General features: G+C 44.4%; 1 protein-coding gene across 2 annotated transcripts in view; it reads left to right on the top strand.

Moving 5' to 3' along the window:
• Positions 1-17,011, top strand: part of WDR31 (WD repeat domain 31) — a 32,530-nt gene that overhangs the window by 1,652 nt on the left and 13,867 nt on the right. For both annotated transcript variants that reach the window (XM_077769908.1, XM_077769907.1), the window contains exon 2: positions 13,496-13,591. The gene's annotated coding sequence lies outside the window, so the exon portion shown is untranslated. The remainder of the gene's footprint in view (positions 1-13,495; positions 13,592-17,011) is intronic.

The raw sequence follows: 17,011 nt of genomic DNA, 5'->3' as shown, positions 1-17,011 counted from the left end.
TTCGGCTGTCTTTGTGGTATTTTGCTGAATTAAATCGCGTTGTATACTTGTTTACGTATTAGCTTTATAACAAACGTAAAACACCAAATATTAATGTGACCGTAAGAAACTTAATTGAGCACTTATTAAGTGCCAGACTTTCACTAAACGCTTTATAAACGTTTTATTATGTAATACAATAGCCTTTCTTGAGACAAGTAGCTAGAAGCTAACTTCTATTGTATATGTAATACAACAGTCCTACATGAGACAAGTAGCTAGAAGCTAAGCTCTGGTGGTAGGCTACCTGGGCCCAAATCCCATTTATCTGCTCACAGAAGGAGCACTTCGATGGCCTCGGCTGTAAAATGGGGATAGCCTCGGCACCTGCCTCACTGATTTGTGCTGAGGATTTAATGATTAAATAAGATCTGGAGCATAGACAGCGGCTGCACTTGCTAAACATCTGTGAAAATAGTACAAGGTAAGTATTACCATGATCCCATTTTTATGAAGGTTAAGTAACTTACAAGGAGTCACAGTTACTAATTAGTAGCAATGAGATTGGAATTCGGTCAGTTTGATTTGCAGCTAATAAAATTAATAATTATTTAATGGTATATTAAGGTCCAATGAGGAACATCTGTATTAGGTTGATTTCCCCCAAAGTATTTACAACCAAATCTTCTTTAAAAAAATTTTTTTAATGTTTTTATTTATATTTGAGAGAGAGAAAGAAACAGAGTGAAAGCGGGGGAGGGGCACAGAGAGAGGGAGACACAGAATCCCAAGCAGACCCAGGCTCCCAGCTGTCAGCACAGAGACCCACTGGGCGCAGAGTGGAGGGAGTTCAAACTCTCAAACCGTGAGATCATGACCTGAGCCAAAGTCAGAGGTTTAACCGACTGAGCCACCCAGGCACCCCAAAACATTCTTTAAAAGTGGGTGATAATAGTATCTACCTCTGAGGGCTGCTTCAAGAATTAAATGAGGTCTTGTCTGCAGAGTGCTGAGCTTGGGTGTTGGGTGTATGCTATACACTAGAGGCTAAAAATGTTTTATTGTGTGTGTGAGGATCTGTAAATATAGTTGTAGCAGGCTTTCAGAATGTGAATTGTGTAAGGTTCTTTGGCAAGGGGAAAGCAGCATTCCTGGCATCAAAAGTCTTTTCTAGGGGTGCCTGGTTGAACTCTGACTTCAACTCATGTCATGATCTCGGGGTTTGTGGGTTCAAGCCCCGTGTCTGGCTTTGCTGACCGCTGGGAGCCAGAGGCTGGCTTTGGATTCTGTGTCTCCCTCTTTCTCTGCCCCTCCCTTGCTCATGCTCTCTCTCTGTCTCTCAAAAATAAATAAATGTTAAGAAAAAAAAACAAAACTTTTTTAAAAGTCATGTCTAGTGGGAAGGTGAAATGATTCATAATAGCATTTACCCTCTTCTGGAGGTGGGGCTGCAAATGGGCCACCTTAATAACTAGAGATTGGGGTTAGAATTTTTTTTTTGTTCTCAGGGCAGGTGGGGAGTGGTGAGGGCTATTAAACCTTATAATAAAACAAAGAAAACAGAAGTACTTTTGTGTGAAGGAATAGAGACTGTGGAGCCCAGAGGGAGGAAGTAGGGGTTAAGGTCCTTGGGGAAAGTAGGGCCCCTTCACTGGGTGTGGCCCTGGGAGGGCTGGAGTCAGGGAAGCGGCAGCATAATCTCCAGAAGTACATCAGGCAGAGGCCTGGGAATTGCAAGGGGCTGGGGTGGGAATGGATTTACTTTTATAAAGCTGGGATCAACTCAGGGGCTGAGCTGGACTGGAACTGGAGAATCCGCCCCTTCCCTTCCTGCGCTGGTGCTTGACACAAGTGTGCACCCAAGGCCTCAGGACACTCATAAACTCCCAGTGGTGGCTCTCAAGCTTCATTGCCTCAGAATTACCTGAGGTCGTTAGGGGAGAGGGCTGTTAAGCATTCACATTTTCTGATAAAATTCTCCTCCTCCAGATCTGAGGAGGAGCCAGGCATCTACATCTGTAGCAGACCAGCCTGAAAGAAATAGAGACAGAGACAGAGGAAGGAAGGAAGGAAGGAAGGAAGGACGGAAGGANCCAGATCTGAGGAGGAGCCAGGCATCTACATCTGTAGCAGACCAGCCTGAAAGAAATAGAGACAGAGACAGAGGAAGGAAGGAAGGAAGGAAGGAAGGAAGGAAGGAAGGAAGGAAGGAAGGAAGGAAGGGAGGGAGGGAGGGAGGGAGGGAGGGAGGAAGGGGAGAAAAAGAAAGAGAAAAAAGGAAAGGAAGAAAAAAGAGAAAATATTGCTTCTACAGGGCACCTGTAGTTGGTTGAGCATCCAGTTTCAGCTCAGGTCACGATCTTGTAGTTTGTGAGTTCGAGCCCCACGTCGTAGTGCAGAGCCTGCTTGGGATTCTCTCTCTCTGCCTCTCCCCCAGTTGCACTCTGTCTCTCTCTCTCAAATAAATCAACTTAAAAAAAAAAGAAAGAAAGATAGCATTGCTCTTGGTACAAGTTCTTTGTTTCAGTTACATATTCGTGTACATGTGTGAGCACTTGGGGACTGAATATATATATAATATATATTATTATATATATAGTAATATATATTTTTTTTAAGATTGTATTTTTAAGTAATCTCTGTGCCCAATACGGGGCTCAAACTCACGACCCTGAGATCAAGAGTCACATGCTCTCCCAACTGAGCCAGCCAGGGCCCCCAGAATGTATTTCTTATTGAGAATCAGGGTCAAAAAGTTTGAAAGCTGCTGCTTTCAAGTGACCTCCGGAGCCTTGGTGGGAGTTGAGGAGGGCTGTACTTGAACTTTAGAACACCCCACCTGGGGACAGAGAAGAATGGACACGTTTGTTACATTTTAGTCATTCAACGGATTTACTGAGCACCTACCTACCTATGTGCCGGGTTGTTTTTAAGACGCTGAGAATACAAACGTAGAACAAAGTCTACTCTCTTGAACAAATAAAGTAAATGGACATGTAATGTTAGTGAGAAGAGCTATCTGAAAAATACTCACGCATATAGATAGAGGGTTTGAGGGAGGGCTGATCTAGAAAGGATGATAAAAGAGGTCTCTCAGAGGAGGCACTGTGACCGGATAAGGAAGGCAAGAAACCCATGGGAAAATCTGAGAAGAGGATTCCAGGCAGAGGAACTAGCAAGCGCAAAATTTCTTTTTATGCCAGGAACTTGCTTCCCTGCTCACCAAAGAACCATACACAATTTATATTCTGGAAAGGTGCTACAAATATGTTTACAGATCCTTACACAGTAGAATATCCATTCTAATATCCATTAGCCCCTACTGTATGGCAGAGGTGGGAATGTGGAGAAGCTACTTTTCGGCAACAGCCTTGAGCAGTGGAAACCTGAGTAAAGGGAAAGGGCCCCAAAGATCACCAGGCTGAATGCCAACAGGTTCATTAAGCGACCCACCTCATAATATCATCCACAGGTGCTAACTTACCCATAGGCTACTTAGACCGTAGTACAGGTACCATGAAAGGAAAATTCCACCTCACTCAGCCCTTAGCTGTAGGCCCCCACCACTGCTTCCTGGCAGACAGTCGCTCTTTAGCTCTTGCCTGCAGCTCCCTTTGATGTATTCAGTAAACTTCTGTCTCCTTTGTTTTGCTTTAGGTGAATTATTTCACCTCCCAAGCCACTGGCCTCCACCCAGTTGGGTCCCCCACAGAGCATATTTATTTAAAAAAAATTGAGATTATCAGGGGGCACCTGGGTGACTCAGTAAGTTAAGCATCTGAATCTTGATTTCAGCTCAGGTCATGATCCTATGGTTTGTGGGATGGAGCCCCTCATTGGGCTTTGTACTGACAGTACAGAGGCTGCTTGGGACTCTCTCTCCCTCTCTCTCTGCCCCTCCTCCACTCATGCTTGCCCACATGCTCTCTCTCTCTCAAAATAAACTTAAATATATATATATGTATGTATAGGTAGGTAGATATAATTGGAATTATCTGTACATTCTTCTCTGTAACCTGACTTTTCTCTTGCCTATTTATGGTATTTGGGTTTTATTGTCTTTTTTTTTTTTTTTGAATTTTTTTGGAGTGAATGTTTGGGAAAGTCTATTGGAAAGGACTATTCTTCCCTGGCCTTTACTCTCCCTCAGGCCTGCCCTCCAAATGCAGAGCCAGCCCGGGGCGCCTGGGTAGCTTAGTTGGTTAAGCGTCCGACTTTCGCTTAGGTCATGATCTCGCGATTCGTGAGTTCGAGCCCCGCGTAGGGCTCTATGCTGACTGCCAGCTCAGAGCCTGGAGCCTGTTTCAGAGTCTGTGACTCCCTCTCTCTCTGACCCTCCCCTGCTCATGCTGTCTCTCTCTCTCTCTCCTAGAAATACATAAAACATTAAAAAAAAAAATGCAGAGCCAGCCCTCCTCTGCCTGTCTGGCCCCACCTCATCCTGTCCCCAAGCCTCCTTCCTCTTCAGCCCCTGATGCAATCAAAGTGTCTGGTGTCAGGGCTGGAAGCCATCTGACCAGGGCTAGCCCTGCTTCCTGCAAGGAGTAGCAAGCAGGAAGACTGTCAGTCCTGTGGCCTCTTTTCTGTGTGACGTTTTATAGCACAAATAGCTTCAACTGTTACCTTTGAGAGGGACGTGGCAGCCTGCTGGTGCAAACAAACTTAGATCTCACGATCCCAGGTGATGACGTCCGGACCCCCAAGAAGAGAGTCGTCTCTACTTGGGCCAGACCAGTCTGGACCGAATGAAATTAGTCTCCAGGGGACTGTTCGGACCAACCCATTTCACAGGAGGGCTAATATCAAACTGTGTAGGACCAGGAGACAAAAACCAGCTCAGGCAGTAAAGAGCCAAGAATTAAGATTATAGAAGGCAGGGTTGGAAGTATTGGCGATGTTAAGTTGAGGGACTGGAAAGTGAGGGAGAGGAGGGGTGCATGCACTTATGTTGCTGTCCCCATAGCATCCCACCTTGTGTGTTCATTGGCTGTCCATGACTGTCATCCTCTCTCGCTGTTTATTCAAAAATATTCAATGTGGGGCACCTGGCTGGCTCTGTCGGCAGACCACGTGACTCTTGATTTTGGGGTTGTGAGCTGGTGCCCCACTTTGGTTGTACAGATTACTTTAAAAAAATAAAATCTTGGGGCAGCCTGGGTGGCTCAGTTGGTTAAGCGTTTGACTCTCGATTTTGGCTCACATCATGATCTCACAGTTTGTGAGACTGAGCCCTGAGTGGGGCTCTGTGCTGATAGCACGGAGCCTACTTGGGATTCTCTCCCTTCCTCTCTTTCTGCTTCCCTCCATTCATGTGCATGCACTCTCTCTGTCTCCCTCAAAATAAATAAACATGAAAAAATTTAAAAATAACAAAAGAAAATCTTTTTCAAAAATATTCAATGGGCATCTACTATGTGCTGGACCTATACTGTTCAATACCATAGCCACTAGCCACAGATGGCTTCTTAAGTTACACTAAAATTTGGGACGCCTGGGTGGCTCAGTCATGTCCGACTTTCGCTTAGGTCATGATCTCGCGGTCCGTGGGGTCGAGCCCCGCGTCGGGCTCTGTGCTGACAGCCAGCTCAGAGCCTGGAGCCTATTTCAGTCTCTCTCTCTCTGACCCTCCCCTGCTCACGCTGTCTCTCTCTCTCTCTCTCCTAGAAATAAATAAAAACATTTAAAAAATTTTTAAAAAAAAAGAAATAAATAAAACATTTTTAAAAATTGTAATAATAAAAAAATTTTTTAAGTTCAGTTTTTCAGGGGCGTCTGGGTGACTCAGTTGGTTGAGTGTCCAACTCTTGGTTTCAGTTTTTAGGTCATGATCCAAGGTTCATGAGGTTCAAGCCCCGCATTGGTCTCCTTGTGGAGCCTGTTTGGGATCCTCTCTCTCCCTCTCTCTCTGCCCCTCCCCACCTCTCAAAATAAGTAAACTTAAAAGAAAACAACAACAAGAATTCAGTTGTTCAGTTGCACTAGGCACACTTCAGGGGCCCAGTAGCCAAATGTGACTTGGGGCCAGCATATCGGAGAGTGCAGACGTAGAACATTTCCATCAGAGCAGAAATTTCTATTGCAGCGCTGTGTTGGGCTTGTATCAGACTTCAGCAATAAATCCAGCTGTAAACAAGACTCTGTCACTGCCGTTATGGAGCTCACAATCCAGGGAGAGAAACCAGTAAATGGAAAATCATACCATGTTAGGGAAAGTGTAGGGGCCTCGGAAGCACAAAGGAAGGGGAGCTAACTCAATCTGGAGGAAGAGAGGATTGATTAGGGGAGACCTAAGAGTAGAGAGGGAGATGGCCTCAAAGCTGAGGATAGTTAGCCAGACAGGCAGGTGAGGGGTTGTAAGGGAGATGCCCTGGCCATAGGGAACATGGCATGCAAGGATTCAAAGGCAAGAGCAAGGTGAGACATTTGGACTTTATCTTCAATATCAGTTATCTATTGTCTATACCAAACCACCTCCAAAGCTTATTGGATTAAAATGACAAGTGTTTATTTGCTCACAATTCTGTGGGTTGACGGATTGGGCTGGGTTCAGATGGGCTATTCTTCTGATGGTTATTCACTTGTTTGCAGTCGTCTGATGGCTCTCTTAGGGCTGGATGGGCTAAAATAGTCTCACTCGCATGTCTGCCATGGGGTGTTAGTTATTGGATGGGCCATGTATCTTAAACAGACTAGATTGGGCTTCTTTCCATGGTGCAGTGTTCCAAGAAGACAAGAGCAAAGGCTACAAAGCTCTTTCAGGCTTAAACTCAGAAGTAGCACAATGTCACTTCTGTTGGTCAAAATAAGTTACAAGACCAGCCCCAATGGGAGAATTTTTGGCCAGTTTTAATCTGTCACACTCTGGCATGACGTTGGCTGGAAACTCGGTGGTGGGTAGAGAAAAGTGGACAGATACTTTTTTTTTTTAAGGCTATTTCATGGGCAGTATTAAGAAGTCTTGGGGTTTGTTCCGGAACAAAGAAGAGAGAGTGAAGTTACAAAGTTACGAATGACTCCAAGATCCTTGGTGTGGGTGGGTGATTGGTGAATGGTAGTGCCCAATACTCAGAGAGAAAAGAGGAAGAACAGGTTTGGGGGGAAGATGATGTTTCCAGTGTGAGTCATGCTGAGAATGAAGTATTCTAGACAGACAGGTGGAGATGGACAGAAAGCAGGTGGATTTGCAGGTGTAGGGAGCAGTCTGGCTAGAGATACCAGTTTGGGAGTCTCAGGTGCCTTAAGCCTAAAGCATTTTCTGGAAGAGCTGCATCCTCAGAGCTGGAGAATCTTGAGGGCAGGGATCAGGTAAGTCAACTCTCTAGCTCCCCGAGCCTCGCCCAGTGCCTCAGGGCAAAACAGTCTCTCCTGGTTGAAGTTTGCCTGGTTGTTTTGGGCAAAAGGGATTGAGTTTGTAGAGACAGCCTTCCGCTCTGAACTAAGATTAGTGTTGGGTGGGGGTAGACCCCAGCTCCTGTCAGGAACAGGACACTGACTCAGAAGGTAATGAGTGCATCATCAGGGAGGGAAGTCAATAGAGACCAAGGATCGCCCATCAGGAATGTTGTGGAGGGTATTGCCTCTTTGCATTGGAGAATAGACCCAATGGCCAGCCCTGATACTCTGTGAAGGTGACTTTCTCTTGCCCCCACTACTCCTGTTCCCACAGTCACCGAGCTTTCAGAGACTTCACATGTCTTCGTTGTAGGCAATTCTGTAGGGAGATCAGGACTGCAGCAGGTCCCCAACTAGGTGCAAGACAAATGTTGGCTAAGATCCCATTCATTCATTCATTCATTCATTCATTCATTCATTCATTCGTCCATCCATTCAACCAACTTACTCTGCACCAAGCCCTGTGCACTAGGAATACAGAAATGAATAGACTCTAGTCTGAAAGCAATGCAGCTGTAGCTGCTGTTCGTTTCTGGAACTGTCTTCCCATTGGATCTCAAGATGGTACTGAGGGGTCTCTTTGCTGTGGTGCTGGGGTGTAATGGTTTGATGAAAGAAACAATGAAAGGAATAGGAGTGGGGGTGGGGGTGGGGAAGGGAAGACCTAGGAAAGTGTCCAAGGGAGAAATCACCCAGTGGAATCACGGAAAACTCCAAAAAACGAGAAAACACCTTCATGGGGGCGAATAATTATTTAAAAGGTGACGTTTATTCAGTACTTTCCGGGTGCCTGGTACGGTGATACAGCTTTTCTTGCGTTCTGTGGATTCCCAGACAGCGCGGTCTTCTCTGGAACCTCATCATTGCTTGGTTCCAGTCAGAAAATAGGGCGGGACGCTCTGGGCCTGGCCTCGGGGAGACATCAGGTGAGCGGAACTGCAGTTCGGGGGCCGGGGGAGCGCCCGGAGGCTTTTATGCGGGAACTCCTGCCCTAGCGACGCGCGCCTCGTTGCTAGGGGCGGTGGCGTGGGAGCCTGTGGAGCGTGGTGGGAGCCTGTGGAGCCGGTGGCTGCCGACTCTCTGCACTCTGCGCCCCCGCCGGCCCCAGCTCCCGGCCCGGCCCGCCGGCTGGAGGGTATGGAGCACGAGCTGGGGGGGAAGGGGACGGGAGGGACGCGCAGGGCGGTGGGAGTCCTCGCGCTTTGCAAGCTGCAGCCGCTCGCCTGGCCAAAGCGGGGAGTTCTAGGGCCGGCCTTGAGGTGGGTGGTACTATAAACCCCCGTTTGGGTGAACTACGCACCTACCCCACCCCGAGCACACTAAAAATAAGCTTTGGCAGTCCACATGGTTAGAGAGGGGGACATTTGTGATCTCAAGGGATAGGAAGGAAAAATTGTACACAGGTTATTCTCCAGATTTGGGCGACCTTGGAACTTGTGGCCTTAGTGTGGACTCCCTGTGAGACTCTGGGCAAGACCCACTTATTCTCTGGGCCTCAGTTTCCCCTGTCTACAATTAGAGGGTCGCCTCAGACCTTCTTCCAGGGCTTCCACCGTGGTTTTGTTTGTGTTTGAGCCTTCGTTTTGATGTCTTGTGCACAGAAGATTTGGGCAGAGGGAAGGAGATATGAAATCAGCATTTACATGAACAGTGGACCAGGAGTCCAGGGCCTTAAGATCCAGTACCCCGGCTCGGCCTCGTGTGACCTTTAACAAGTCACAACCCTCTGAGTCCCGCTTTCTTCATGGAAAATAACCGCTGGATATACGCTGGAGTCTATCAAGGAATGCAATGGAGTTGGAAGAGAATTCTCTGGGTTATGTTTAGAGTGACCATTGGGCGTCTTAAGGTCTTTGGAAACCAAATTGGGGCCGAAATGGTTTCTGGGATTCAGATTTAGGCCTGGAACCAACAAGGATATCCAACGCCAATAGTTGAGTTTATGGCTTTTCCCAGCCCCCTGCTGGCTATCCTGACCGAAATCTGGGACCGAGCCCAGGTAACTCCCCTGAATGTTTTGCTGCTGGGCAACTTTAAAGGACCCTTATGTGGTCCGGTTCTTAAATAGCTTCTTGTAGGGTGCCAGGCTGGCTCAGTGAGTAGAGCATGCGACTTCTCAGCTCAGGGTCACTTGAGTTCAAGTCCCACATTGGACATGAAACCTACTTTAAAAAAAAAAAAAAAAGCTTCTCTCAAGCAGACTCTTCCTGTTACTGTGCCGTTATGTATTCATTCCACGGGTATTTGCATTTCATCCATTCTCCCAGGCTATGCTTAATGCTCAGGTACAAAAGTGAACAAGACACAGCCCCTCCTGTCAAGTATATTATGTGTTCACAGTATAAACCGTGGAGGGTGACTGAATAGTATTTTCACTTCTTAGATTAGTCTCATAATAAGTCACAACTACAAGGACATTACTCACGTACATATACTTTGTTGTTGAGATTTCATTTTATTTTTTTTAAATGTTTAGTTTTGAGAGAGAGAGTTCATGCATATGCATGCACTGGGGAGGGGCAGAGAGAGAGAGGGGGACAGAGGATCTGAAGTTAGCTCTGTGCTGACAGGAGAGAGCTTAACATGGGGCTCGTGAGATCAGAGCCCAAGTTGGCTCCTTAACGGACTGAGGCACCCAGGTGCCCTTGTAGAGTTTTAAATTGCCTTGGTATATAATATATAACTTAATGAATTCTTAGTGTGATCAATCACTCTGGTCAGGAGACATAATATTGGCTTCGTTTTAATATCCTTCAGATTCATATACCCATTTGTGTATGTTCTCTGTGTATATTTGTTACATATGTTTAATATATGTGTATTAATAGTAGTATTAAAGGGTGCCTGGATGGCTCAGTTGGCCGAGCCTTCAGTTCTTTGATAGCGGCTCAGCCCCAGTTCGGGGCTCAGCACTGAGTGTGTAGACTCCTTGGGATATTCTCTCTCTCCACCCCTCCCCTGTGCATTTGCTCACGTTCCCTCTCACTCTCCCTCTGAAAATAAATTTTAAAAAATAATAGTATTCAGGATGAAGTTGGCAGAAATTGTGCCTTTCAGTTGAAATCACTGTTAATCTATCGATCATGCTAGTAGCCATCATTTATTATCAACAGTTTGCCGGGTTGAACTGAAAGCTTTCTATGCACAAGCTTTTATAGAGGTGCAGTATCGTATGCTGATCAAGAACAAGGCCTCTGGAGACAGACCGCCTACATTCAAGTTTCAGCCCTGACACTTAGTTGCAACTTATCTGTAAATCTGAGCAAGTTATTTAACATCTTTGTGCCTTGATTTTCTCATCTGCTAAATGAAAATAGTAACCTTATATAGCTCAGAGGCTTGTGGAATAAATCAAAAGAGCTAATAAATATAAAGCATTAAAATAGTCCCTGGCACACTGTAAGTGCTACTTTTATTTAAAAAAATTTTTAATGTTTTATTTATTTCTGAGAGAGAGAGAGAGAGAGAGAGAGCATGAACAGGGGAGGGTCAGAGAGAGAGGGAGACACAGAATCTGAAACAGGCTCTAGTCTTTTAGCTAGCTGTCAGCACAGAGCCCAATGTGGGGCTCAAACCATGAACTGTGAGATCATGACCTGAGCCAAAGGCACCCCTGTAAGTGCTACTTTTAATCTTTACAGAAGCCCAGTGATAGAGATACTGTCCCATTTTACATATGGGAAACAGACTCTGAGGGCTTAAGCAACTTGCCCAAAGCTGCAGTAGAACTGTAATTCAGACCTAAGTCTGTCTAATTTCTATTCCAATGCACTAAATCAAATGTTATTCTGACTCTGCTGTGTTTCTCTTCATTTTATTTTATTTTATTTTATTTTATTCTATTTTATTTTATTTTATTTTACTATTTTTTAAAGTTTTATTTATTGGTGCTCCTGGGTGGCTCAGTCGGTTGAGTGTCTGATTTTGGCTCAGGTCATGATCTGGCAGTTCACGAGTTCGAGCCCCGTGTCAGGCTCTGTGCTGACAGCTCAGACCCTGGAGCCTGTTTCAAATTCTGTGTCTCCCTCACTCTCTGCCCCTCCCCCGCTCGCACTCTGTCTCGCTCTTAAAAATAAACATTAAAAAAATTTTTTTAAGTTTTATTTATTTGTTTTTGAGAGAGCAAGTGAGGGAGGGGCAGAGACAGAGGGAGACCAAGAATTGCAAGCAGGCTCTGAGCTACCAGTCCAGAGTCCAACATGGGGCTTTGTCTCACAAACCGTGAGATCATGACCTGAGCCGAAATCAAAAAGTTGGATGCTCAACTGACTAAGCCACCCAGGCACCCCATGCTCTTCATTTTTTGAATAAGCTACTCTGTCAGTTGGTATTTAGAATTTTTTATTCAAGTTCTTAAAATAGAGCTGTTAAAATCTACTAAAACTGTTTCTTCTTTGTAGATGTTTATAAGGGAAATTCTGGACTAGAAGTCAGGAGATCTACCTAGTTAGAATTTTGAGCATATAATGTTTCTGCCCTGATTCTTCAGATCTTTTTTTTCTTTATTATCATTATTATTTTAAGTAGGCTCCATGCCAAGTATGGAGCCCAGTGTGGAGCTTAAACTCACTACCCTGAGATCAAGACTTGAGCTGAGATCAAGTGTTGGGACACTTAACCAGCTGAGCCACTCAGGTGCCCCTTCAAATCTTTAAATAAATGGTTTATATGTGATGTTTTTGAAAAGCTCTTCCACAATTCAAATCTTATGATTCATATTTATTAATGTATTATTTTAAACAGGAGAGGACTGCTCAGGAAACTCAGGAGAGTTTCAGCTCAGGTCATGATCTCACGGTTTGTGGGTTCGAGCCCTGCATCGGGCCCTGTGCTAAGAGTGTGGAGCCTGCTTAGGATTCTGTCTCTCTCTCTGCCCCTCACCTGCTTGCACACACTCTCTCTCAAAAATAAATAAATGTTTTTAAGCATTTTTAAAAAATTTTATTCATTTTTGAGAGACAGAGACAGAGCATGAATGGGAAAGGAGCAGAGAGAGAGGAAGACCCAGAATCCGAAGCAGGCTCTAGGCTCTGAGCTGTCACCACATAGCCCGATGTGGGGCTCAAACTCACAACTGTGAGATCATGACCTGAGCTGAAGTCAGATGCTTAACCGACTGAGCCACGCAGGTACCTCTAAATGAACAAACATTTAAAAAAAATAAATAAAGAGGAGAAGTTGCCATTCTCACAGAAACAGTAAGGTTTGAAGTAAGCAGTCAGCTCTGAACATTTTTGGAATGGGGTACCTGGGTGGCTCAGTTGGTTAAATGCCTGCCTTCGGCTCAGGTCATGATGTCGCAGTTCGTGAGTTTCGGCCCCTTGTTGGGTTCTGCACTAGCGGTGTGGAGCCTGTTTGGAATGTCTTTCTCTGTCCTTCCACTGCTCACTCTCTCAAAATAAGTAAATAAAACTTAAAAAAAAATTTAAATATATCCTACTTTGTATATTTATTTATTCATTTATTTATTTAAAATTTTTATTTTTAAGTCATCTATACTCAGTGTGGGGCTCAAACTCACAACACCAAGATCAAGAGTTGCATGCTTTACCCACTGAACCAGCCAGGTGCCCCCCCCCATTTGTATCTTCCTCGCTCCTTTCCTTCCTCCCTTCCTCCCCCCCTTCCTCCCACCTTCCTTTCTCCCTTCCTTCTTTCCTTCCTTCCTTCCAGTAGTCTCCATACCCAAAGTAGGGCTTGAACTCATGACCCGAGATCAGGAGTCACATGTTCCACCGACTAAGCCAGCCAGGCACTCTCCTACTTTGTATATTTTAAAATAGACCTATCCAGGCACGTGGTTGGCTCAGTCAGTAGAGCATGTGACTCTTGATCTTGAGGTGGTGAGTTCAAGCCCCACATTGGGTGTAGAGCTTACTTGGTTAATTACTCAATTAATGAAAATAGATGTATAATTAACATTTTGGTATACTTTCCCTGATTTTTGGAAATCTACCAGTTATATGATCTTGGAATTTGGTAGGACATCTCTTTCTTTGTGAGGGAAAACTACACTAAACAATCTCTTTAATTAAACAAAGTATTTACCTTGTGATTCTCCTTTCAGTGCAAACAAAGATACTTAGAGAAGAGATTAATTTAAGCGTCTTTTCAATAATTACAGAGATTAGGAAGTGGCTGCCTGTACTATTTTCCGAAGGATAAATGTTACACTACATTGAATACTGCGGCTCACCAAGAAAACCCTGTTGGTCAGGGGGTAAGTAATTCTAAAAGTTATCGCTTGCTTAGAATGTCCTGTGAATTCAGATGGGAATATGGCTCTCCAGATGCTATCAGCTAAGAATCCAATCAGTTTTAAGCAAAGCCAATCCATTTATAGCATTTGCTGTTTTGGGTGACCTAGATCTATGCATGGCATCTGTCCTTAGTTAGACAATAATGTTGAAAAAAATGGGCTACGCAAGCAGACAGGAAGCCCTGTGGCCTCTATCCATCTATAAGCAATGCAACATCCCAAGAGTTTTGAAAATTATCCTGGAATTTTTTTCTGTCAGCATATCGAAGGCTTGTTATAGAGAATCCTAGGATGTCTGAACTAGAAGGGACCTTAGATTCACTACTTAACAAGAAATGTTTTTGCCATACTGTGCCAGCCACTTGGGGTACAAAGATGAATATGAGACTCCTTCCTCTTAGGGAGCACACAGCCTTCTAAAAATCATTGAATCTGTATCCTCATGTATAGATGGGGAAGCTGAGGTACAGAGCAGGCAATGGAAGAACCCAAGGGCTCACAGTAGGATAGGGCAGAGTGGGGGCGGGAGCCCAGCGCTCTCCGTGGGACACACAATGTTCTTTTCGCTGCACGTGCTTCTGTACTGGGTACCTGTGTAGTTGGGAGGGCAGTGCTGGCAGTTGCTCAAAATGTAAGCTGAAATTCTTCTGGAAAACTTAAAAATTTTTTTTTCATGTTTATTTTTGAGAGAGAGAGAGAAAGAGACAGAGTGTGAGTGGGGGAGGGGCAGAGAGAGAGGGAGACACAGAATCTGAATCAGGCTCCAGGCTCTGAGCTGTCAGCACAGAGCCTGACGTGGGGCTCAAATTCATGGACCATGAGATCATGACCTGAGCTGATGTCGGATGCTTAACCCACTGAGCCACCCAGGTGCCCCTGGAAAACTGTTTTTGTTTTTTTGTTTTTTTAGCAGGCAAACAAGTCTTATTTTCACCTTACATACTTATAAAAATGTAGTTTTGTGAAAAGTTTAAGGTTATACAACATTTATAAATAATCTCGCAAACATACAGAGTAAATCAAGTATGTGCAATAACTCTGAACTACAGCTGTGAAATATATAATTTCTGTTTAATTCACGGGTTTAGCCATAGGTGCACTTATCTCTAGGCATAAAGGTTGGGTTTCATTATTTTAGTGTTTTGTTTCCAACATTCATGCATTGGAAAACTGTTTTTTAATGGTATGACTGAGAATACTTGGCAAATTTTAACTGCTTTTCTTCCTGTAGACCCTTCTTCCTTGAGCTGGGCCAGTCATGCCCATATGAAACTCCTCTCCTAAACTTTAAACAGTCACAGAGGAGATGGGCAGTGAGTACTCTCGCCCCCGTGTACTCCGCTGTCTCCTCTGGCTTCTCAGAAGAGCTAGTTGCAGCGGAAACGTGACCAGAGTAGCTGAGATTAGCCCCTAGTCAGATCTTCAGCCCCAGCAGATATGCACGCTGGCCATTTCTTCCTGTCACTTTTTTCCTGTTTCACCAGCCACCAGTATAGGAGCTCCACAGATTGGGTGCTTAGGAGGTGTTCTCTGAATGAATATATGGATTAGCACTTTGAATGTCTAATTCGTTGTCTTAGTTCTAGCCTTATTAGTTGTTGGGACATTGCAAATAAATCTGAAAAACAGTAATTCTATTTATTCTAATGTATCACCCACTTTTGACATTACTTAAGTTCTAGGCCAGTGGTTCTCAAACTTTTTGGCCTCAGGACTTCCTTTTACTCTTAAAAATCACTGGGGATCTCAAAGAGCTTTTGTTATGTAGGTTTAGATTGGGTTCTACTCTGCCACCTACTGACATTAAAACAGATATTTAAAATAATTTTTTTCATTAGAAAATTAAAGAAAAAAATTTTTAATGTTTAATTTTTGAGAGAGAGAGAAAGATTGCCAGCAGGGGCGGGGCAGAGAAAGAGGGAGACACAGAATCTGAGGCAGGCTCCAGGCACAAACCCCAACACAGGGCTTAAACTCACGAGTCGAGAGATCATGACCTGAGCCATAGGCCACACTTAACCAACTTAGCCACCCAGGCACCCCCTCAAAAATATTTTTTATGTTTATTTATTTTTGAGAGAAAGACATGGTGCGAGCAGGGAAGGGGCAGAGAGAGAGGGAGACACAGAATCCACAGCAGGCTCCAGGCTCTGAGCTGTCAGCACAGAGCCCAGCGTGGGGCTTAAACTCACAAACCCCGAGATCATGATATGAGCTGAAGTCAGTCACTTATCTGACTGAGACATCCAGGTGCCCTTTATGTTAAAACAGATATTTTAAAAATGTTTATGTATTCAATTTAAAATAATAATTATAAACCTATTACATGTTAATATAATTTTATAAAAAAATGCTTTCTAGGGGTACCTGGCTGGCTCAGTCAGTAGAGCATGTGACTCTTGATCTCAGGGTCGTGAGTTTAAATCCCTAACTTAAAGCCTATTTAAAAAAAAAAGTAGGAAAAAAATTGCTTTCCAAAACACACAAAAAAATTGGTGGANAAAATATTTTTTATGTTTATTTATTTTTGAGAGAAAGACATGGTGCGAGCAGGGAAGGGGCAGAGAGAGAGGGAGACACAGAATCCACAGCAGGCTCCAGGCTCTGAGCTGTCAGCACAGAGCCCAGCGTGGGGCTTAAACTCACAAACCCCGAGATCATGATATGAGCTGAAGTCAGTCACTTATCTGACTGAGACATCCAGGTGCCCTTTATGTTAAAACAGATATTTTAAAAATGTTTATGTATTCAATTTAAAATAATAATTATAAACCTATTACATGTTAATATAATTTTATAAAAAAATGCTTTCTAGGGGTACCTGGCTGGCTCAGTCAGTAGAGCATGTGACTCTTGATCTCAGGGTCGTGAGTTTAAATCCCTAACTTAAAGCCTATTTAAAAAAAAAAGTAGGAAAAAAATTGCTTTCCAAAACACACAAAAAAATTGGTGGAGGGGCACCTGGGTGGCTCAGTCCATTAAGCATCCAACCTTGGTCCAGGTCATGATCTCACGGTCCAACTCGGGCTCTGTATGGAGAGCTCAGAGTCTGGACCCTGCTTTGGATTCTGTGTCTCCCTCTCTCTCAGTCCCTCCCCGATTCGTGCTCTGTCTCTCTCTTCTCTCTCTCTCTCTCTCTCTCAAGAATAAATAAAAACAGGGGCGCCCAGGTGGCTTAGTCGGTTAAGCGTCCGACTTTCGCTTAGGTCATGATCTCGCGGTTCGTGGGTTCAGGCCCCGCGTCGGGCTCTGTGCTGACTGCCAGCTCGGAGCCTGGAGCCTGTTTCAGAGTCTGTGACTCTCTCTCTCTCTGACCCTCCCCTGCTCACGCTGTCTCTCTCTCTCTGCTAGAAATAAATAAAACATTTAAAAAAATAAATA

The sequence above is a fragment of the Crocuta crocuta genome, unplaced genomic scaffold (genome assembly GCF_008692635.1).
Source record: "Crocuta crocuta isolate KB4526 unplaced genomic scaffold, BGI_CrCroc_1.0 scaffold95, whole genome shotgun sequence".
Classification (NCBI taxonomy): Eukaryota; Metazoa; Chordata; class Mammalia; order Carnivora; family Hyaenidae; genus Crocuta; species Crocuta crocuta.
The sequence above is the reverse complement of the archived record's forward strand: the minus strand, read 5'-3'. Positions and strand labels throughout refer to the sequence as shown.